Below are 24,722 nucleotides of genomic sequence, written 5' to 3'. Positions count from 1 at the left end.
TAAGATTATTTTAATAAAGATGTTTTGCCAAATACCAAACACACAGTAATTCTCAAAATACTTAATTTTCTTTTCCCTTTCTATAACTGTATTGTGAAGGGTTCTTGAATATGAGGTAAGAATTGGAAAATAATGTTTTTAGATATAATTTGGAAAGCGGGACGCCTGGGTGGCTCAGCGGTTTAGCAACTGCCTTTGGCCCAGGGTGTGATCCCAGACTCCCGGGTTCGAGTCCCACATGGGCTCCCTGCATAGAGCCTTCTTCTCCCTCTGCTTGTGTCTCTGCCTCTCTCTCTCTGTGTGTCTCATGAATAAATAAATAAAATCTTTAAAAAAAATAATAATTTGGAAAGCTTTGAATGGGAAAAAAATTATCAAAGATATGCTACAACTAAGTTATCCAAGAATAACACTGCTACCTTTCTTAATAAATACCATTCAATCCAAGTGGTGGAAATAGATGGGAATCACACTGTGTTTCACTTGATTTCAAGAAGCAGCCCCAGACTCTACAGAGCTTCTTTTCTAGGAGACATTTAGGCATACCCAGCAAGGACAGAACAAGCTTTCTACCAAGGAGCAGTATCCTCCACTGAACAACTCAAAAATTATACAAATCATTTAAAATTTAACTATTGTGTTAAATAGTTAAATTTCCTAAAGAAATGCTCATATTCAACAAATCCAATGTGAAAATTTACTGTATGAAGATTTAAGCTTTGTATAAAAAACATCAAGTTTTATTTTAGAAAAACGTGAAGTATTGTAAGGATCACTGTTCTCCCTTTCTTTCACTCAGGTTTTAACCAGAAATTATGTTGGATTTTCTGCAATGTAACCTCAATAGCAATATTATATGGCCTTTAGAAGACAGCATTTTTTCATATTTAAACTTAGCATCTCAGTATCTTCCAAGATGGAAGAAGCATCATCTATACCTGGTTAAAGGTTGGTTAAAGGTTGGCATGGTGTTTTTTATTTATTTATTTATTTATTTATTTATTTATTTATTTATTTATTTATTTAATTTGGGCATTGTGTTTTTTAAAATAATCTAGTATTACATAGTGGCAACCATTTATATTTACTTTAAATTTTGCAGAACTGAATTTCTCAAATACTTTTCTTTCTTTTTTTAAATTAAAGATTTATTATTATCATTTATAGTAAAATTTCAACTTTACTTGGCCAATGTGTTCAATTCAATTATTCTGGCAGAAATGGAAGGTTCTGGTTCTGCCTGATGCAGGCCTCAGGCTAGCCCGTAAGTCACAGGGAAGAGCACAGGGAAGCCTGGATCTGGGGAGGAAGGGGAGCTGCCCTGGGCCCATCCTGGCCTCGGCTGGCACCCACTGCCCCCTCCAGTCATTTCTAGAAGGATTCCCCCCGTGACAGAGACCCAAAGTCTCCATTTAAGCAAACAATGTGAAACCCATGCTTGGTCACGGCAACACCAGCACAAGGTAGGAGGGACACGTCCAGAAGATTTATTTCTTTGAGAGAGAAAGAGAATCTCAAGCAGAGATTTATTTCTTTGAGAGAGAAAGAGAATCTCGAGCAGACTCCCCACTGAGCAGGGAGCCTAAAGCAAGTGGCCTGGAGAGATTATGACCTGAGACAAAACTAAAAGTCAAACACTTCCCAGACTGAGCCACCCAGGCACCCTTCTTCAACAGTTTTCAAGGGAAGATGGCCTTAATACTAGAGAAACCCTCAAGTCAAAGAATGGTCATTCTCTACCCAGTCATTATTCCTCTGCTCAAACCTTTTCTTGATTTCAGAATGTCTTTTTATATAGTACACATATATAAACAATCCTAGTATACTTAAGAGTTCCTTCTCTTTCTAAAACTTCCTCTTTTCAGGGGATCCCTGGGTGGCTCAGCGGTTTAGTGCCTGCCTTTGGCCCGGGGCGTGATTCTGGAGTCCTGGCTCCTGGCATGGAGCCTGCTTCTCCCTCCTCCTGTGTCTCTGCCTCTCTCTCTCTCTCTCTCTCTCTCTCTCTCTCTCTATGTCTATCATAAATAAATAAACCTTAATAAATAAATAAAACTTTCTCTTTTCATCCAAAAAATAAAAGATGATTAAATGAAAACTCAGAGCTTACTCATTTAAGAAATATGTGTTCAGGGACACCTGTGTGGCTCAGCGGTTGAGCATCTACCTTTGGCTCAGGGTGTGATCCCAGGGTTCCGGGATCAAGTCCCACATTGGGCTCCGTGAGAGAAGCCTGCTTCTCCCTCTGCCTGTCTCTGCCTCTGTGTCTCTCATGAGTAAAATCTTAAAAAAAAAGAAAAGAAAAGAAATATGTGTTCAGTGTCTACAATGGAACACATTTTTTTTTCTTTTTTGGTTAAAGATTTTATTTATTTATTCATGAGAGAGAGAGAGAGAGAGAGAGGGAGGGGCAGGCTCAGAGATACAGGCAGAGGGAGAAGCAGGCTCCATGCCGGGAGCCCGATGTGGGATTCGATCCCTGGTCTCCAGGATCAGGCCCTGGGCTGAAGGCGGCGCTAAACCGCTGAGCCAACCTGGGCTGGCCCGGGGCACATTACTGTTTTAAGCATAAGGGAATCCAGCAGAGAACAGCAGGCAAATCTCTCCTCTGCTCTTGTGGAATTAGCTTTACAGATTGAGGCTAGAGACTTATAAACAGACAAGAAGAAGTCCAACAAATTATTTCCTTTACTGGACATCAGAATGAAATGAGTTTCTTAGAAAGCAGATCATCCTTAACTCATCTATGGAAATTATCTTAACTTGCAAATTTTACCTATTATGTACCAAAACCAAAGAGGAAAATTACTCAATTATTTTTTTTTCCTCTCTAATGCCTTTCTATGTTTAACTGATATCCGTAACTCTTGTTTTTCCCTTCTTAAAATACTTGACTAACCGGGATGAGAGAACAATGAAACACAAGCTGTACTTAGCCTACACCAAGCACTAGATACCTCATTACTTTGATTACTACAAAATGAAAAAAAAAAAAATTAAAGATTTTATTCATTTATTCATGAAAGACAGAGAGAGAGAGAGAGAGAGAGAGGTGGAGACAAAGGCAGAGGGAGAAACAAGCTCCCTGCAGGGAGCCTGATGTGGAACTTGATCCCAGGACCATGACCTGAGCCGAAGGCAGATGACGCTCAACCACTGAACCACCCAGGTGTCCCAAAATGAAAATTTTAATTACAAGTGTCTTAGAAAATTTATTATTTTGCAGTTAATACACTAGCATATAGAGGATAAACAGAATTGTGCATTTAAAATTTTAAAGTAGAATGTATAAATTTCCCATCTTTATTATAATCCATTGTGAAACATCTTTTAGGAACTATAAGCTTTATTTCAAAATAACCATCATTTTAGAGTACAAAAATACTTATTTTTAGGCCAAGAGTATTTAGACTTTTTAAATTTTATTTTAGTAAGAACGTTTTTAAAAAATTGATTTGAGAGAGATCAAGTGTGTGCATGAGGTGGGGAGAGGGAGAGTGAGAATCCCAAGGAGGCCCCACGCCCAGCATGGAGCGTGACACAGGGCTCACTCTCACAACCCTGAGACCATGACCTGAGCAGAAATCAAGATTTGGGCATTTAACGGACAGTGTTACCCAGGCACCCTAACCTTTTTGGATTTTAAACTGGGATTTCTACTACTATGACAGATTCAATATGCTTAAAGGCAAACTTGATTATGCATTGTTATCTGGAAGAAAAAGTATCCTTTCCTACATAGTTGTTTTCCTACTACACTAGAAAGGACACATGAAACTATTGCAGGTTTTAGACACTTACATGGACACAGAGAAATTGCCAAAACCCAAAAACTATTTAAATACACACACACACACACAAAATTAAAAGTTATGTGCACTTAATTCTCTGCACCAATACCTGGACTTCCAGTTGTGTGTGTTTTTTTACTATCCCTTTAATAAAACATTGAAATGTGAGTAAAATAGTAACTGGGAATAATCTTGATTCGAGTTTTTAGGTAACCTCACTTGGAAACATTGCTATTTTATTTGTTTCAACTAATTATTTAACTACTTATGATTATTTGTCACACACCTCACAATCCATCAATTATATTCAGACACCATAGAATCCAAAAACTTTAGTGGGTAAAGGCAAAATAGGTTTCAGTATTTATACTATTCAAAGAATTTTGTCTTTTATGGACTTGGTTCCATTACATTCAAAGTTTCTCTGCAATTCTACACCCAGTTACAATGTGTGTGTTTTTTTCCCCCTCATACCAAGCAATTCTCCAACTCCAACTGGGTGTTCTACAATTCCACTAAATTCTGACACTATCAACCTGGAGATGGCATCAGATCCCAGAGATTAAAGGCTCAGTTCTACAAGATCGCTCCCCTCTCCCCCGCCTCAGTCACAAGTCCAAGTTGTCACCTATGCTTCTCCCTAACCAGCTATAGATTGGAGGTTCCAATGATCCCTGCACCTTGAGTTAATTTAATTAATTTGCTAGAGTGGCTCACAGAACTAAGAGAAACATTTTATTTACTAGCTTACGGTTTATTATTAAAGGATGTAACTCAAACTGCTAGATGGAAGAGATTCATAAGACAATGTATGGGGAAAAGGCAATGTACTTCCCATGTTCTTTCTGGGCCCACCGTTTTCCCCAATTTTCCTTGTGTTTACCAATCCAGAAGTTCTCTGAACCCTGTCTTTTGGAGTTTTATGGAGGCTTCATTACATAGGCATAGGCATTAAATCACTGACTACTGAAGGTTAAAGTCAATCTCCAGTCTCTCCCCACACCCCAAGGAGGGAGAAGGGGAAGGGGCTTTCCAAAAGCCACCTCATTAACATAAGATGCCTCTTATTGGCTTTCCCCTCTTAGGAAATTTGTAGGGTTTTTGAAGCTCTGTGTCAGAAACTGGAATGAAGACTAAATATATTTATTATAAATTACAGTATCACAGCTTCCTTACAGTTTCATCTTAATCTGTACATTAGCAAAGTTATGAGCACTTATGTATCAAGAACAGTAGGTGCTTTATTTGTATAACCTCATGAAATCACCATGACACCTATCCCATATGACTGTTGATCCAATAGTCACAAACAGAAGCTAAAACATTAAGTAACTTGAGTTTGTCCAAAATGGCAGTTACTAACGTGTTAAGACTCTAAAGCCACTGGCTCTTCCATTAAACCATGAAGATTCTCCATAGATTGCAAAATGTTCTCTCTGAAGGAGGAGAATTAAGATGGAAAAAAGGGGGAGGAGATGAGGGGACAAGGATAATGTGTCTGAGAATGTGATCTTTCTCTTAAAATCATGGTTACTATCAAGCCTGTACCCACCCCTCCAATTATGTTTTATCTTTTTGGCATTGGAAATGAACACCATGACTCTTATTAAAATGCAAACTAGAGGCACCAGGGTGGCTCAGTGGTTGAGTTACCTTTGGCTCAGGGCAGGATCCTGGGGTCCTGGGATGAGTCCTGGTCCTGGGAGGAGTCCTGCATCAGGCTCCCTGTGGGGAGCCTGCTTCTACCTCTGCCTCTGTCTCTGCCTCTGTGTGTGTCTCTCATGAATAAATAAAATCTTTTTTTTTTTTAATTTTTATTTATTTATGATAGTCACACACAGAGAGAGAGAGAGGCAGAGACACAGGCAGAGGGAGAAGCAGGCTCCATGCACCGGGAGCCTGACGTGGGATTCGATCCTGGGTCTCCAGGATCGCGCCCTGGGCCAAAGGCAGGCGCCAAACCGCTGCGCCACCCAGGGATCCCAATAAATAAAATCTTTAAAATAAAATGCAAACTATACCATATCATGGCCCTGCTTTAAAATCTTCAATAACCAGGACAAAGACCAAAATGTTTTAATAGTCTACAAGATCCTCCAATACCCAACTCCAGTCTCATCTTGCAAATACTCCAGTTCAATTTGCCTTCTTATTTCTTCGAATGTACTCCTTCATGTGGACTCAAGCCTCTGAATAAGCAGTCAGCTTAGTTTCACCCATACTGATTGACCAGCACTCAACTCACTTGACTTAGAACTCAAGTACTCCTATCCGAAGCTCTGAGAGCCAGCTGCACTTAAAGCATCTGTGTAATGATCACACTCCTTACAAAAAAAAAAAAGTTCCCTAAGGGTAGAAGTTATTTGAACTTTGGTCATCTTTGTATCCTAAGGATTCATTGGTACACAACAAGTAGGTGCTCAAAACAAAAATGGGGTGGGGGGGGTGGGTAATAAAAACATCCAAGTCAAACAAACCCTCTCCCTTCCCATCTCCAACAATTCCCCTTTTATAATGTGTTCAAAATTATCTTTCCTACTCCCATTGCACTTTAGGAGATTCCAATTTTAAAAGCATCCTGGCTGATCTCCACACTATCTCCACACCACCAATCTGTTTAGTATATTAGATTTCAGTCTATGAAATCTTTAGTGGTTTCCTCTCCACCTTTTACCTAAGCACTATTCAAGGTCATTCTCAGTCAGCCCTATTTTCATCTCTCATTCCCCAATTTCAATACTACTATACTCAAGGTGACATACCTTCAATTTTAAATAAAAATTCTCTTATTGATAGTTATGATAATAGCTACTATTTGAGTGTTTACTTTGTGTCAGGCACTATTCTAAGCAAATTATATGTATAACTTATTTAATCCTCAGATCAAGCCTATTATTAGCTCCATTTTAGGAGTAAAGAAACTAGGGCACAGTGAATAAATAGGCAGTGAAAGTGGTAGAGCCAGGATCCTACCCCAGGTTGCACAAGCTCCAGGGTTCTTCAGTTTTAACTACCAGGCCACACAATAATGTTGAAAAAGAGGAAAAAAATCTACCCGTTACCGTCACTATATCCCCAACTCCAAGATAAACTCTATCAAAATGTTTCTGCTGGAGAAACACTTTATAAAACTGGAATTTTAGTTCATTTAAAGTTTTCCCATGTTATTCTTCTACAACACTGTTAATAGCTACATACTGCAGCATTTTCTTCTAAAACACCATCACAGGGATCCCTGGGTGGCTCAGCAGCTTGGCCCCTGCCTTTGGCCCAGGGCGTGATCCTGCTTCTTTTCCCTCTGCCTGGGTCTCTCTGTGCCCACCCCACCCCACCCCCCGCCCGCTCTCTCTCATGAATAAATGGGTAAAATCTTAAAAACAAAACAAAAAACACTATCACTGTATTCCTAAAAAAAAAAAAAATAGTATAATCAAAAACCATGTTATAAAAAATGATCAGTGAGACATGAGATTTCAGGTTTCAAGAGTTTAAAATGCAGCAAGTTATTTTCAATAGCTGAGTCCACAGCTACAAACCTAAATATCCCTAAGCAATTTTTAAATGTAGTCTTTGCTCAAGAGTCAAGGATTTTCTTTACCTAGCTCCACCAGTACTGCCATTATCATTAACACAGGACTCATCATTCTTCTCACAATTATGATATATTATACACAAAACCAGTCAAGGAAGCTATATTAAGCACAGGTTCCCCAGCCCCCAAATGTGATGCTAGTTCTAGACAGCTTCACGTCCAATCAATAACTCAGGCTAATGCAAATGAAGATATATAATTAATCTTTGTCAAACCCAAATACATTACTTTAGCTAAATGCTCATATTCTATTACCACCACTATTAAACACACACAGGCCACAATTTTTGTCACTAAATCACCATATACGAATGTAACGTGGATCAACTATACTTAAATTTAAAAAATTCTAAAAAATTTTACAATAAAGTCACTATGTACACTAAAAAATTTTAAAAATAGAGTCACTATGTAAACTCCCTGCTGCTTCCTATGGATAACCTCGTATTAGGTAATCACAACAGACTGCATCCTGCATTCTAGTTTTTTTGTTGCAACAAAAATGTGTTCATTTAGAAATGCTCAGTAATTAGCTAAACACTCCTATTTAAAACTTCTCCATGCTAAGTGTCAAGTCGTATCTACACAATTAGGATACTGGAAGCTTTTATATGCACATTAAAACTTCAATAAATTCCAGCATCTTTTCTAGGACATTCTGAAACATGAGTTTTTAAGTGGCTGTAAGCAAAAAGTAATTTTAAATTAAAAATGACTTCTGGAATGCTGGCATCAGAAGCTCTGTCGATACTTTCTCCAGTGAAAACACAATAACCACTGAAAATTATTTAAAAAAAATTTTTTTAAGTCCCCAGAAATTCAACTTTACAGCAGGTTTCCAAAGCCTTCATTTGCAGATTAGCTGACTGAGACCTATCAAATGACATATCTAAGGTCAACCAGGTGACCGAGGATAAGGGGAGAGAGTGTATATTTGAAATTTCTTTTTTTTTTTTTTTTAATTTTTATTTATTTATGATAGTCACACAGAGAGAGAGAGAGGCAGAGACATAGGCAGAAGGAGAAGCAGGCTTCATGCACCGGGAGCCCGATGTGGGACTCGATCCCGGGTCTCCAGGATCGCGCCCTGGGCCAAAGGCAGGCGCCAAACCGCTGCGCCACCCAGGGATCCCGAGAGTGTATATTTGTAATAAAGTGTAAATAATTTTATTTCTAGCTACTGTTCTAAACTCCCCAAATAATGCTTTGATTTTCTAATCTTTGAGTGATTATAAAAATGGGATAAACAAATATAATGAATCACATGATACTTTTATATAGACCAACACATAGCCTATAGACCATGTTCTATTCCCAGATATTTGAGAGGGACATTTTTATTTTTATTCCCTTTAAATTGAGATTTCTTAATTTTCTCTTCCATTTATATCCAAATCCTAATAAAAACACACACAAAGAGACTAAATATACAATGTATAAATAGAGAAACTCAGAAGGAGAGTGAGAAATTGTCTTGAGGGTAGACAGTAAGTGAAGAAACACATACTAAAGAAAATCTACTAAAAAAGAAAATAAATAAATAAATAAATAAATAAATATTCTGTATCTCAGTAATAATAGACCATCTGTAGCATTTTGGGACAGCTCAGCAGGACAGAAGCTCCATTCCAGGTGGGTGCAGCCAAGAACACAGGGCTCTCTCCTCCAACCTCCTAGTCAAGGTTCTCTCCCCAGGAGAGGGAAGGCAGCCTCATCATCCCCAACTTAGACTTGCAGTGGCTCTCTTGCATGCCCAAGCAGCTGAGATGTCGGGGGTTCCTTGCTATCCAAGCCCTACTTGCAGAGCAGAAGTTTGACCCTAGGTCCTACAGGCCAAGAATGTGTTCCTAATGGCCCTCACTCCATTTCACTCATAGGACTGAGGCTCCACACCAGGAGACACAAACTGAGAACACCAGAGGCTGCTGTTCCCACCTAACACTCTACTCATGAAGCAGGGATGTCACTGACAAAAGTGAGCCACTGTTTCATCCCATTCTGAAGCAATGGCCTGAAGGATTTGCCCATGGGAAAAGGCAGGCCATATGAAAGTTTCACATTTCTCTCAAAGTGAATGGATTTCATTTGGAACAGAGTACAGGGGAAGTTCAAACCTGAGGGTGCACTAAAAACAATGTAGACCAAAGCAGTAACCAATTAAGAAGCTGGTTAATCTCATGAGAGCAAGAAACTAAACTTGAAACTCACTAGCAGCTTACCTAGAAACAATCAGGTAGAGAAACAGCTAAGGGTGCCCCTGAGTCAGAATAGACCTCAAAGACTGATCTCAAAGATTATCCTTTACAAAGGAGAAAAACTGGGGATCCCTGGGTGGCTTAGCGGTTTAGCACCTGCCTTTGGCCCGGGGCGTGATCCCGGAGTACCGGGATCGAGTCCCACATTGGGCTACCTGCATGGAGCCTGTTTCTCCCTCTGCCTGTGTCTCTGCCTCTCTCTCTCTCTCTGTGTCTCTCATGAATGAATAAATAAATAAAATCTTAAAAAAAAAAAGGGAAAAAACTGAACTGGACCAAACTGTGGGGCGATTAAATCCCAGGGCATCACCTAAAACAAACAAGCAATCAGCCAACAAAGAGGGGAGACTAACATTTGCATGTGATACCAAAAGAGGGAGACAGCTTAACACAGATGCACTAAGCCTGTACCCTCTTTAAAGTAAAATCACAGGCTGTACATTGCAAGAAAATGGATTTCATTACAGTAGTCTAGCCCAGCCACTAGACAGACAAGCAAGTAACAAGAAGCCCCTAGGTATGGGTAGTGGGGAATCAGTATCCAAAGTTGCTATGGTAGGTGAAAGATCCAGTGTCGTTCCCCCCTCAAATTTACAAGATGTGCAAAAATGTGGCTCATACATGGGGATATTGGGGAGGGGGTAAGCAAAACAAAATAAATTGGCTTTGAGAGGGTCCACATGTCAGACTTACCATGGAGTATGTTTAAAGAACTAAAGGAAACCGTGCTTAAAAGAAGTAAAGAAAAGGAATGCCAAGATGGCTTACTTGGTTAAGCATCTGCCGCCTTTGGGCCTTTGGGCCTTTGGCTCAGGTCATGATTCCCAGGTCTTGGCATGGAGTCCCACATCAGGGGTCCATGCTCAGTGGGGAGTCTGCTTGTCCCTCTCCCTCTGCCCCTCCCATCAGCGTGTGCTCTCTCAAATAAATAAAATCTTAAAAAAAAAAAAAAGGAAAACAGGACAATGTTTAGGAGGAGACTATAAATAATGAGATAGAAGAGAACCAAATGAAAATTCTGGAGTCATAATTTTTAGTCAGTAACTAAAATGAGGGACTCATGGGTGGCTCAGTGGTTGAACCTCAGCCTTCAGCTCAGGGCGTGATCCCAGATCTGGGATTGAGTCCCACATCGGGCTTCTTGCAGGGAGCCTGCTTCTCCCTCTGCCTATGTCTCTGCCTCTCTGTGTGTGTCTCTCATGAATAAACAAAATATTAAACAAACAAACAAAAAAAGAATCAGCACAATAGAAGATGGATCAATCGATTAAGCAATTTGAAGAGGAAAAAAAAATTTCAGAGAAATGTGGACCACAATTAAGCATGCCAACATATGCATAATGGAGTCCAGAAAGAGGAAGGAAAAGATATTTGAAGAAATTATGGCCCAAATTCCCCCCAAATTCAATGAAAAACATTAACCTACATATCCAAGAAGCTCAGCAAACTCCAAGTAGAATAAATTCAGAGAGACCAGATTGAGAAACATTATAATTAAAACGTCAAAAGCCAAATACAAAGAGAAGTGAAAAAGCAGGAAGAAGCAAATCATCACATATAAAGGTTCCTCAATAACACTGTCAGCTGACTTCTCATCAGACAATATAGAGGCCAGAAAGCAGTGGGATGACACATTCACAGTAGTGAAAGAAAAAATCCTGTTAACCAAAATTGTTTCAAAACAGAAGTCAGATATCAACTTCCAGCATGACAGCCTAAGAACCTTAGCAGACCCAATCTCCAGTGAAACAGTACTGGTAAATATAATCATAAAAACAGTATAAATACATTTCTTCTCCTTTATTCTCTTAACTGATTTAAAAAGCACTGTATAAAGCAAAGTATACATAATGCAGAACTGGGTCTATTGCATATAGAAATATTTCCCTGTAACAACGAATCCGCAAAATGAACAATCTAAACAAAAAATCAAAAGCTATGAAATTAGGAGAAAACAGGAGTAAAACTTCATGACCTAGTATTTCAGCAATGGATTCTTACAGGTATGACACCAAAATCAGGAACAACAAAAGAGATAAAATGGACTGCACCAAAATTAAAAACTTTTGTGCTTCAAAAGGTATTTAATAGAAGATCAAGACAGTGAAAAGACAACACAGAGAATGGGAGGGGGAAAAAAAACATTAAAAGTCATGAACCTGGGGATCCTTGGGTGGCTCAGTGGTTTAGCGTCTGTCTTCGGCCCAGGGCATGATCCTGGAGGCCCAGGATTGGGTCCCACATCGCACTCCGTGAATGGAGCCTGCTTCTCCCTGTCTGTGTCTCTCTGCGTCTCATGAATAAATAAATATTAAAAAACAAACCATGAACCTAATAAGGGACTTTTATCTGTAATACACCAGAACAAATACCTCCTACAACTAGATAATAAAACTAACCAATTTAAAAATGATGAAACCATATGAATAGGCATGTCTCCAAAGATGTACAAATGCTAATTAGGTACAAGAAAAGGTGCTCACATCATTAGCCATCAGAAAAATGTAAATCAAAGCCACAGTAAGATAAGAGTCCTCCAACCAACTAGGATGATTATAATCAAAAAGAAAATAACATGGGGCAGCCCAGGTGGCTCAGTGGTTTAGCGCTGCCTTCAGCCTAGGGCCTAATCCTGGAGACCCGGGATCAAGTCCCACATCGGGCTCCCTGCATGGAGCCTGCTTCTCCCTCTGCCTGTCTCTGCCTCTCTCTCTCTCCTGTGTGTCTCTCATGAATAAATAAAATCTTAAAAAAAAAAAGATAAGTGTTGGTGAGGATGTGGGGAGAAGAGAATCCTAGTGCATTGCTGGTGGTGATGTAAAATGGTGTAGCCACTGTGGAAAATAGTATGGCAGTTTCTCATTAAAACTAAACATAGGGGGATCCCTGGGTGGCGCAGCGGTTTGGCGCCTGCCTTTGGCCTAGGGCGCGATCCTGGAGACCCAGGATCGATTCCCACGTGGGGCTCCCGGTGCATGGAGCCTGCTTCTCTCTGCCTGTGTCTCTGCCTCTCTTTCTCTCTCTGTTACTATCATAAATAAATAAAAATTTATAAAAAAAAAAACAAAAACAAAAAACTAAACATAGGGGGTGGCCCAGGTGGCTCAGCAGTTTAGCACCACCTTCGGTCCAGGGCCTGACCCTGGAGACCCAGGATTGAGTCCCACGTCGGGCTCCCTGCATGGAGCCTGCTTCTCCCTCTGCCTGTGTCTCTGCCTCTCTCTCTCTCTGTGTCTCTCATGAATAAATAAATAAAATCTTAAAAAAAACAAACATAGAATTACTATATTTTCCAGCACTTCCACTTATGGGTATACACCTCAAAGAGTTGAGATTAGAGGTTCAAACAGATTATTTGTACACCCATGTTCATAGAAGCAGTATTCACAGTGGCCAACAGGTAGAAGTTACCCAAGTGTCCATCGACAGATGAATGAAATGTTATATACAGTGGAGTATTATTCAGCTTTAAAAAAGGAGTCAAGGGGCACCTGAGTGGCTCAGTAAGTTAAGGGTCTGACTTCGCCTCAGGTCATGACTTAGGGGGTGGGATCAAGCCCTGCCGGGGGCTATGAACTCAGCAGAGTCTGCTTTCTCCCTCTCTCTTTGCCCCTCCCCCCACTAATGTTCACTAATAATAAATAAAATCTTAAAAATAATATTTAAAGTCACCACATATTATGACATGGATGAACCCTGAAGACATTACAAGAAGTGAAAGAAGTAACAAAAAGGCAAATAGTGTAGGATTTCACTTATTTGTGGCACATACAGTAGTCAAATTCAGAGACAAAAAGTAACATGGTGGTTATCAAAGACTTCGTGGAAAGGAACTTGAGGAGTTAATATTTAATGGACACAATTTCATTGGGGAAAATGAACACATTCTGGAGATGGATGGCGGTGATAGCTTCACAACAATATGAATGCAGTTAATATCACAGAACTGTACATTTTAAAATGGGGTGGGGGAACAGAAAATCATTGGCGAGAATGTGGAGAAATTGGAAACTTCATACACTGCTAGCAGGAATAAAAATGGTGCATCCTCTTTGAGATAGTTTGGCAGTTCCTCAAAAAGTTAAACACACAATTGATGTATGGCCCAGTTGTGTCTGACTCCTATATATATAAATGAGAAATAAAAACACATCCACACCAAAAACTTATACACAAATGGTTTACAGCATTAAACAAAATGTGGTACACCCATACAATAGATTATTCATCATAAAAAAGAATATAGTTCGATACATGCTATAATATGGATGAGCCTTGAAAACACTATGCCAAGGGAAAAGAAGGATAGAGTATTATTGGTTAGCCATTACAGAATTTGTTTGGGGTGATGAGTAAGTTTTGGAAGTAGATAGTGGTGATGCTTATACAATACTCTGCATGTAAATAATGCCACTAAGCTGTACACTTAAAATGGTTGAAATAGCAAATTTTGTGATATATTTTAACACATTTTAAATACACCAAAAGCCACTGAATTGTGTACTTTAGATGAACTATATAATATGTATATACCTCAATAAATCTATTAAAAGAAAATGTAAACAAAAATTATAGTGAAAAAAATCATTAAAAGGAATTAAAATACACTAGGAAACATCCACTTAAGGCAAAAGAAATCAGTAAATGGCAAAAAGACAGGAGATACAGAAAACAAAATGGCAGATGTAATCCAGCTAAATCACGGACATTAAATGTGAATGGCTCATAAAATTCAATCAAACCACAGAGACAGACTGGATTTAAAAAGGAAGATCTAACCACATGTAATTGAAAGGAGAATTTTATTTTTTAAAAAGATTGCATTTATTTCAGAGAGAGAGAGAGATCACAACCGGAAGGAAGGATGTAGGATGTGGGACTCATTTCAAGGCTCTGAGATCACGACCTGAACAAAAGGCAGAAACTTAACTACTTAGCCACCCAGGCACCCTAATAGCAGAATTTTAGAACCAAGGATACAAATTGGTTAAAAGCAAAAGAATGGAGGAGCCCCTGGCAAGGCCAGTTGGAAGAGCATGCAACTCTCGATCTCAGGGCCACAAGTTCAAAGCCGAAACTGGGCAGAGGTTACTTTATTTATTTATTTTTATATATTTATTTTTTATTGGTGTTCAATTTGCCAACATATAGAATAACACCCAGTGCTCATCCCATCAAGTGTGCCTCCCTCAGTGCCTGTCACCCAGTCACCCCCACCCACCTCCCTCAGACATTACTTAAAAAAGTAAAAGAATGGGAAAATATGCATCATGAAAAAAGCAACCATAAGAAAGGTTAAGTGTCCATACATTTATCACAAAAAATAGACTTTAAGACAAAAATATACTAAAGGAATACTTTATAATAACAGTCCACTCATCAAGATGTTAAAATTATACATATATGCAAACTACCAGAGCCCCAATATTTATGAAGCAAAAAGAGATGGAAATAGACAATTGAACAGTTAAAATTTCCAACTCCCCACTTTCAATAATGGATAGAACTAAGAAAAGATCAAAGATGGAGATTTTAACAGTATAGACCAACTAGACCATCTAGACATATGTAGAACACTCTACCAACAACAGCAGAACACCTATTCTTGAGTGCACATAAGCATTCTCCAGAATGGACCACACACTAGGCTGTAAATCAAGTCTCAATAAATTTAAAGGATTGAAAAAGTTATGTTCTTTGAACACAGAGAAATAAAACTAGAATTCAACCAAAGGAAATTTTGGGAAATTCACAAATATGTGAAAATTAAATTTATTTTGGCACAGTGATCATATTCAAACCAATTACTAGCTTCTCAGTTGATTTTCTTATATATAATCCTGACATCTACAAATAACAAAAATTCTCAATTCTCCTTAAAGACAAAACAGGCACAATCATATCACCAAAATAAACCTTAAGACTCTTGCTTCTCATTTTTTTTCGTAGTGTATATATTTATATACTTACACATATATATTATACTTCAGATACAAGAAATTTAGGCACACAAAATGATAAGACTAAAATAGTATACCTACTATGTACTCAGCTCCGTAATTTGTACCTCAAAAACTAAAACATTACAAATCCTCACATATGGCTACTTTTTCAAATTGTCAGGCCTTGCATAAACAATACCCATCCAAATATACCCAAAACATCAATGAAAACGTAGGAAGTGTTAAAAAACATCAACATACAGTTAAGTACAGTCTATATTTAATCTATTTCAAATCAGTGATATGAATAGATGGGGAGGAAGGGGAGAAATAGGAGCACAGTATGGATTAGGAGCAGAAAAAGAACCAAAACATGAGAGAAGCAATGGGGCAAAGGAGACAGACAACTAAGTTAACATTTACTAAGCACTTACCATGAGCCAGGTTATCATGTAAAGGATTCTGATCTATTAACTTAATATTCATGACAGTCCCAAGAAAGAGTCATCAGGACCAGTTTACAGATGGAAAAAAAAACTGAGGTGCATAATTTGACTAGCTTGTAATAGCTAATACGTAGGGGGAACAAAGTTAGCAAATCTAGATTTCAAATCTAGACAAGTTAGTACCATCACCTCTGTGCATCTACTTGGTATGCTCTATCACTATTTCTGCCTATTTCAGTGCTGTAAGAGACCAATGGGAAGGAATAGAAGGACTTCACCAATCCCTATTAGGTGCACTAGACAACCACTCTAGCTAAAGGCCTCATAAAATTATTTGGCCAGAAGTACGTGGTATACAAAAGCAAATTTGTAACCAGAAACACATGAATTTAAATTTTTTTTTAAAGAATTAATTTATTTATTTATTCATAGAGATGCAGAGAGAGAGAGAGAGGCAGAGACACAGGCAGAGGGAGAAGCAGGCTCCATGCAGAGAGCCTGACGTGGGACTCGATCCAGAGTCTCCAGATCACGCCCTGGGCTGCAGGCGGCGCTAAACCGCTGCGCCACCGGGGCTGCCCTGAATTTAAATTTCTACTCATACCTACTGTGTGATCTTGAGCAAAATTCCCCAATCTCCTTGGGACTCAGTCTCCTCACTTGAGGATATAAGGCTACAGTTATGATTAAATGAGATAATAATTATCTTTAAATGCCAGAAGGAATCCAGGTAAATATTAGTTCCTTTTCCTTTCTAACACATTCCATTGAAGGGGAGACATTTTAAAGACAACTATTTGCAATTTATTACTGAAGGTGAAACTGTGAATGTGGGTTTTGAAGTGAAGAGGACTTGGTCAATGTGAAGTCTATTTTGCTACAAAACATACAACTTGGGATCCCTGGGTGGCGCAGCAGTTTGGCGCCTGCCTTTGGCCCAGGGCGTGATCCTGGAGACCCAGGATCGAGTCCCACGTCGGGCTCCCGGTGCATGGAGCCTGCTTCTTCTCTGCCTCTCTCTCTCTGTGACTATCATAAATTTAAAAAATAAATTAAAAAAAAACATACAGCTTTGTAATGATATTTAGTATTTAGCTCACTGGCAAATGCCAGCAAACACACCTGCAAATCATGTTAATTCAGATGCAATTTTCCCCTTAATACATGTCTTGCACCAAATAACAGCAGCAGTATGAGAGTGGGGAATAAAGGTCTGAACTTCTTGGCTCAGGCTGGCTACATGCTTTGCCTTGGAAGTACTTAAACTGTTCACGCTGATCTTTGAGCATTTTATCTCCCTCCCTCGTGCTCCCTAACTCCATAACCTCAATGCTTCCCTATTTGGAAGGAATCCATTAGGTTACTGGTTTTTAATAAGTCCTATAATTTACTATGGCTTGTCAGGAATTCAGGATGTTTTCAAACTGTGTTGTTTAATAGAATTTTTATTGTTTCTGTTAGTGCTCTAATTACAAAGTTACATAGCTTTTGAGTGGTTTTGTGTGTGTGTGTGTGTGTTTTTTTTTTTAAAGATTTACTTATTCATTCATGAGAGACACGAAAAGAGAGAGGCAGAGAGGAGCCCCGTGTGGGAGTCCCGGGATCACACCCTGAGCCCAAGAGATGCTCAACCACTGAGCCACCCAGGAATCCAGATCTCTTTTTACTCTTAACCCTATTTTCTCCCCATAAATCCAGTTACATTTTGGTGCCTTATTTTGCAGAGCATGAGTTTTTTCAGCAACTACAATGTAAAAGATATGCCTGTTAACAGGTAGTGTTTAATCTCAAAATATCATCCCCTCCACCCCAAATTACTGGATACCTTCAGAAATTATTGGGAAGCTTGAATGGAAGAATGTATGTGAAGTGCCTTCCACATAGAAGGTACCCAATAAATAGCAGGTGTTCTAACAAGTGCCAGCTATATCTCCCCTGAAATACCAATTATATGATTATGTAATCTTGACAACACTTATTTTTGAACCTTCCTAGGCTCCCGATGAATATGATCTCTAGATCAGTTCAGAGGGAAAGTATTCTCGCAATTATAAACTACCAAGATTCTATGCTCCTGATATATGTATCACAATTCCTCAGGATGATTTTTAAATAAATGAACAGTCTTCAACAGTTTTATACGATTATAGCTGTTTTTATTATTTTGTTGCTTTAACACAGAATCCTACCATATCTTAAAATTTTGTCCTACTTTTCAAATCAAATCAAAAATTATCTTAACTTCTGTAGGACAACTCATAGCACAGTATTCCTATCAGATTTTGTGCTGGCTCTAAAAACAAAATGTAACAGGGAGAATAAAAAAACCAGTAATAGGGATCCCTGGGTGGCGCAGCGGTTTAGCGCCTGCCTTTGGCCCAGGGCGCGATCCTGGAGACCCGGGATCGAATCCCACGTCAGGCTCCCGGTGCATGGAGCCTGCTTCTCCCTCTGCCTATGTCTCTGCCTCTCTCTCTCTCTGTGTGACTATCATTAAAAAAACAAACAAACAAAACAGTAATAAGACATCAAAAGCATGTGGTGTTACATGACTTACAAATTATCTATAAAGGAATGAATAAAAGAATCACACTTTTAGGGGATTCCCGGGTGGCTCAGCAGTTTAGCACCTGCCTTCAGCCCAGGGCGTAATCCTGGAGTCCTGGGATCAAGTCCCACATCAGGCTCCCTGCATGGAGCCTGCTTCTCCCTCTGCCCCCCTACCATGAATAAATAAATAAAATCTTTTTTGTTTAAGATTTATTTATTTACTTATTTACTTACTTATTTATTTATGATAGACACGCAGAGAGAGAGAGAGAGAGAGAGAGAGAGAGAGAAAGAGGCAGGCAGACACACAGGAGGAGGGAGAAGCAGGCTTCATGCCAGGAGCCGACCTGGGACTCGATCCCGGGACTCCAGGATCGCGTGCCCTGGGCCAAAGGCAGGCGCTAAACCGCTGAGCCACCCAGGGATCCCCAAATAAAATCTTAAAAAAAAAAAAAAAATCACACTTTTAGGTAGAAATATAAACACACTTTTCACTTAATAAATAACCTAGTAAGTATGGACTGGAATTCCAGGTTCTAGTCACCTGACTTCCAAGCACCAGATTTCTATCAACAATACAAAGCTGGTTCAAGTTTGCCAATTTTGGTTCTACCTTAACAGAATTTTTAAAATTACTATTTTAACATTGCTTAAACATATGTAAATATGAAAATAAGAATTAAACTCCTTATGCTTCTTGCCCTCCTACAAAACAAACAAAACTATTAATAATAATAATGTAACGTGACAGATGGCAGCATATTACTGACTGCTAAGGCATGGGTTCTTGTGAGTTTTGCACAGCTATCCTACCACCATCATAAGTCATGTGGGAGACTTAGCCCTCCTACTTGAATTACTACATCACTGTGTATACATGGTGTCTTATGACATAATTTGTCCTTTGCACGGAGATCATTATGTGATAAATCAGCTTCTGTTGTTCTCACTGTCCCACAAATTAAAAAGCACCAATGCATGAAAAATACAAAGCTAACATAAGTACTGAAATTGTGTGGCAGTTCTTGATTAGGAGGCAGTCCAAAATACTCTCACTAATTTTAAAACAAGTCTGCTTTCTTTAACAAGAAAACATTTGTTTTAACTTTAGCACAAAAAGGGTACCAAAGAGATACTTTGAAGGCTATAGAACTTTGCAGAGAGTGGGGGAGGTGTGGTTGGAAGTCCATTAAGATTTAAAAATTAACTGCTCCAAAATGTGGAAAATTCAACATCTTATCTGCCCTTGAAGATTTCCTGTTACAACACTGTCAAGCCCACTGCTGTCAGCAGGAAAGTCTCTTCTATTATGTCAAATGTCTATTTCCCTTGTCACTGGTACTCACCTACTGGTTATGGTTCTGCCTAGTAAAAGAGGTCCATTAAATTCCAGTCGCTAAACAAATCAACCTATTATCAGGTGAGCAATGCTGACTTAAAATATCAGTCACATACCAAATGTCACAGAAAGTATACCCACTTATCTGTCTCTTTGTTAAATAACAAGATTAACAACTCAAAGTTATCTCTTAATAGCTTTTAATAATCTTTATCAAAATTAGTTAATACTTGGAAGTTACTAATTCAATCATGAAATGCTAATCCATCACATTGGAAACAAGGACCTCATTTCATTTGGTCAATATTTTAAGAAAGACCAATAATAGTATTAATTACCATTCTCAATGTGTATCCAGTGGGTTATTTTTTTGGTCTGAATATTCCACACAAACGTAAGAATTTGAAAAGGAAATCAAGGAATTTGAAATTCCTTTCAGTCAATGAGATGATTTTCACTATATTTTTAAGTTACATATAAGAGTTTTTTAAACAACAGCCATGAGATCTAACTCACATACCACATAAATCACCCATCTACAGTATACAATTCTACAGTTTTTAGTTTATTCAGAGCTGTACAGCTATCAACACAATTTTAGGACATTTTCATGACCCCAAAAAGAAACCCCATACCCCCAACCCTAAGCTAATCTACTTTTTGTCTTTACAAAACTGTTGACATTTCATATGAATGGTATCATATAATATGGAGTTTTCTGTGACTAGCTTCTTTCACTTAGCATAATTGTTTTTCAAGTTCAACTAAGTTGTAGCATGTATCAATCACTTCCTTTTACTGTTGAAAACTATTCCATTGTATAGTACACTTTATTTATGCATTCATTAGTTGATGGACACTAGCATTGTTTTTCCGATCTAGTTTTATACATGTAGATTCCATTAAAAGATATCTAAGAGAAAAAGTATCCTTTAAAGTCTATTGTGTACAACTCTAAAAGTTCAAAATAACTGCAGTATACCATGAAAGCTAACACTCAGATCAAAAGAGAAATATCAAAAGTGGAAGCTATAATACCAAGTTACTGAAAATTAAGACTATAATGTTAAGTAAAAATGCAAACTCAACAATAAAAATTTTAAATGTAGTGTACAGTATATAAAACATTTCAATTTTAGCACCCATCTCCCCTTATTATATGCAGACACTATACAGAGGCCAGAGGTCAATGATTTTTTTTTTTTTTTACTTATTACAAATGAAATGAAAAGCAGAAGGGCTAAAGGCAAAGAAACCTCCTCATATTTAAAATGGGAGAGCTACATGCTAAGGTCCCTTCTGGCTATAATTTATGAAAGAGCAAATAGTACATAGGTGCTGTTGGCAAATGCAAGGCCAAAGGTGGCCAAATTAATAAGAAGGAACAAGTGCTAACAGAGCTCATTCACTCAGACATTATATACTGTAGTGGTTAAGAGTACAGATTAAAGATAAACTACTTCAGTTTGATTCCTGTTCTCTCACTTACCTAAATTTACCCAACCTGGAAAATTCCTTAATCTCTGTGTCTTGGTTTCCTAATATATAATACTGGGATAGTAATATATACTTAGGATTGTTTGAAGAATATAAAGAATGTAAGTATTGAAACGATTTATTTTTCTCACTTATAGATGCTGTTATTGTGAAAGGTTTACAAATTGGAACATGAGAATATCTAAGAACTAAATTTAAAAACCTGTAATTTGGGACGCCTGGGTGGCTTAGTGGTTGAGCGCCTGCCTTTGGCTCAGGTCGTGATCCCGCGGTCCTGGGATCGAGTCCCACGTCGGGCTCCTTGCCTCTCCCTCTGCCTGTGTCTCTGCCTCTCTATCTGTATCTCTCATGAATAAATAAATAAAATCTTTAAAAAATAAAAAATAAAAAAAATAAAAATAAATAAAAATAAAAACCTATAATTTGGGATCCCTGGGTGGCGCAGCGGTTTGGCGCCTGCCTTTGGCCCAGGGCGCGATCCTGGAGACCCGGGATCGAATCCCACATCGGGCTTCCGGTGCATGGAGCCTGCTTCTTCCTCTGCCTGTGTCTCTGCCTCTCTCTCTCTCTCTGTGACTATCATAAATAAATAAAAATTAAAAAAAAAAAAAAACATAATTTACAATAGAGAAGAATGATGAGTGCCAAGGAAAAATAACTAGACTGGATTATACTGAAATATTTAAGATCATAGGCTTTGATTTGCTTCTAAATACAGTTTTATAAAATATAAGAACAGCCATAAAATGAAGCTACTTGGTGGGAGTTTACCTGCATCTTTGTATGTTTGATTTTTCCTTAATAAAAAGTTTGGATAAAGAGATCAGTTAAATAGATGGGGATTAAGGAGTGCACTTGTGATGAGCAATAGGTGTATGAAATGCTGAATCACTACACTATACACCTGAAATAGTACTATATTATGTTAAACAACTGAAATTTAAATAAAAGCCTAAGGGGCACGTGAGTGGGTCAGTCCGTTAAACATCCGATTCTTGGGTTTTGGCTTGGGTCATGATCCCAGGGGTATAAGATCAAGCCCCATAATGGGCTCCGTGCATAGCACAGCATCTGCTTGAAGATCCTCTCCCTCTGTCCTTCCCTCCACTCAAGCACTCACTCTTCCTCTAAAATAAATACAAACTTAAAAAAAGTTTGGAAGAAGGGGAAATAAAATTATCTAAGGACACAGAGTATCTACAAAAGCATCTCAGAAGAACATAGGAGTTGCATCTTAAGAGTAACCATGAGTAAAAAATCAATAAGTGTATATAAGGATGAAGGAGAAAAGGCACAAGAAGCAGTGTGGAATAGGCATAAGACAGTCAATTTTAACAGTAGTTCATAATAAGTGTCTCAAAAGACAAGCACCAATCACCTCAAGTACCACTGAGTGGTTTGCCTAACCTCATTTCTCCTAACTCTGGCATTAAGTGTTAGATCATAACAAAACAAATTTGGCCTATACAAAAAGCTCACTGATGAATAAAACATATGCAATCATATTAAAATAAATCAGATGTTTTTTTAAAGATTTTATTTATTTACTTATGATAGAGAAAGAGAGAGAGGCAGAGACACAGGCAGAGGGAGAAGCAGGCTCCATGCAGGGAGCCTGATGTGGGACTCGATCCTGGGTTTCCAGGATCATGCCTTGGGCTGAAGGCGGCGCTAAACCGCTGAGCCAACTGGGCTGCCCTAAATCAGATATTCTTAAAGAGTATTCAAGGATTTATCTATATCCTTGCCCATTCCTTAAGATATATCTATATAGGTGAAATCTGGTTAAATAAAGGTGGGGTGGAAAAAAAATCTATGAAAGACATTTTGTCTTGGTGACACTATTGAATATCTATTCCCTTAAGAGTATATCCTTAAGATCCTTAAGATAGAATCACAAAAAACTACTGTTTTGCTATCACAGAATTTACCAAAGGAGGACAGCAAGTAAATGCTTTAAAATGCATTTCACAAATGTGAATATCACACAATAAAGAATCATAGCTAAGCTTTGACATTTATTGGGATGCACAGGAAAGTCCTAGACAGTGGAACAGTTGCCGAATTGAGTAAGCTTCCTGTATTTTTCCTCTTTGGACATTGAACACATTTGGGTCTTTTTTGTTTTTGTTTTTGGAGTAGGCTCCATGCTCAATGTGAGGCTTGAACCCACAACCCCACAATCAGGAGTTGCAAGATGTACTGACTTAGCCAGTCAAGGCACTCTTTTTTTTTTTTTTTTTAAACCTTTTGACTCCTCCATTTCATCCATTTCTCCTCCCGGCTCTCCACCTATGGCAGCCACCAACCTGTTCTCTGTCTCTCCGAGCCTGACTTTTGTTTTTTGATTCCATATGTTAAGAGATCATATGGTATTTGTCTTTGACTGGTTTGTTAGTATAACGGCCTCAAGGTCCTTCCACACTGTCACAAATGGCAAGATTCATTCTTATGGCTGAATAACATCCCACTGTAGATACATACACAATGGAACAGATACACACCACAATTTCTTTAGCCACTTCTCCACTGATAGACACTTAGGGTTCTTCTCTATTTTGGCTATTATAAATAGTGCTGCAACAAACATGGAGGTGAATAAATTTATTTGAGTTAGTGTTTTCATTTTCTTCAGGTTAATACCCAGTAGTGTCATTACTGGGTCACGAGGTAGTTCTATTTTTAATGTGAGGAAACTCCATACTGTTTTCCATAGTGGTTGCACCAATTTACATTCCTTAACAGCACACAATGGATCCCTTTTCTCCACACCCTCACCAACACTTGTTACTTCTTATCTTCTTGTTTTTTGTTTTGTTTTTTTTTTAAGATTTTATTTATTCACTCATCAGAGACACAAAGAGAGGCAGAGGTACAGGCAGAGGGAGAAGCAGGCTCCTTGTGGGTAGCCCAATGTGAGATTCAATCCCTGGACCCCAGGATCACACCCTGAGCCAAAGCCAGATGCTCAACTGCTGAGCCACTCAGGCATCCCTCTTCTTGGTATTTTTAAGGGTCATATTTTAATCTAAAGTATTGGCTCTCTCAAAAGCAAAGATCTTTACATACTCTAAAGCCAAATACGCAGAATTTTCTTTAAATTATCAGTACTGTTTAACCCCATTATCACTGATCAATTAAGTTCATTTAAAAAAAAAAAAGCTTGTATTTTCAAAAATTCACTCAAGTAGTGATTTTGAGCCACAAAAGAATTCAAGCTGCCTACTAGCCAAACTTCAGAATTTATATATGAGAGCAAAGTAGCCAAAAACCCAGCAAAATTATGAAAAGGTTCTAACCACCACTAGATAGA

General features: G+C 38.4%; 1 protein-coding gene across 6 annotated transcripts in view; it reads right to left on the bottom strand.

Moving 5' to 3' along the window:
- The window catches only part of USP9X (ubiquitin specific peptidase 9 X-linked), a 485,115-nt gene that overhangs the window by 115,142 nt on the left and 345,251 nt on the right, over positions 1-24,722 (bottom strand). The window contains exon 1 of one of the 6 annotated variants that reach the window (XM_049107420.1): positions 11,795-12,815. The exons of the other annotated variants lie outside the window; for them this stretch is intronic. The gene's annotated coding sequence lies outside the window, so the exon portion shown is untranslated. Of the gene's footprint in view, positions 1-11,794; positions 12,816-24,722 lie in introns of those variants that run through there. 6 annotated transcript variants of the gene reach the window in all.

The sequence above is a fragment of the Canis lupus genome, chromosome X (assembly GCF_003254725.2).
Source record: "Canis lupus dingo isolate Sandy chromosome X, ASM325472v2, whole genome shotgun sequence".
In the NCBI taxonomy this organism is placed as follows: domain Eukaryota; kingdom Metazoa; phylum Chordata; class Mammalia; order Carnivora; family Canidae; genus Canis; species Canis lupus.
This window is presented reverse-complemented; position numbering and strand designations above follow the sequence as displayed.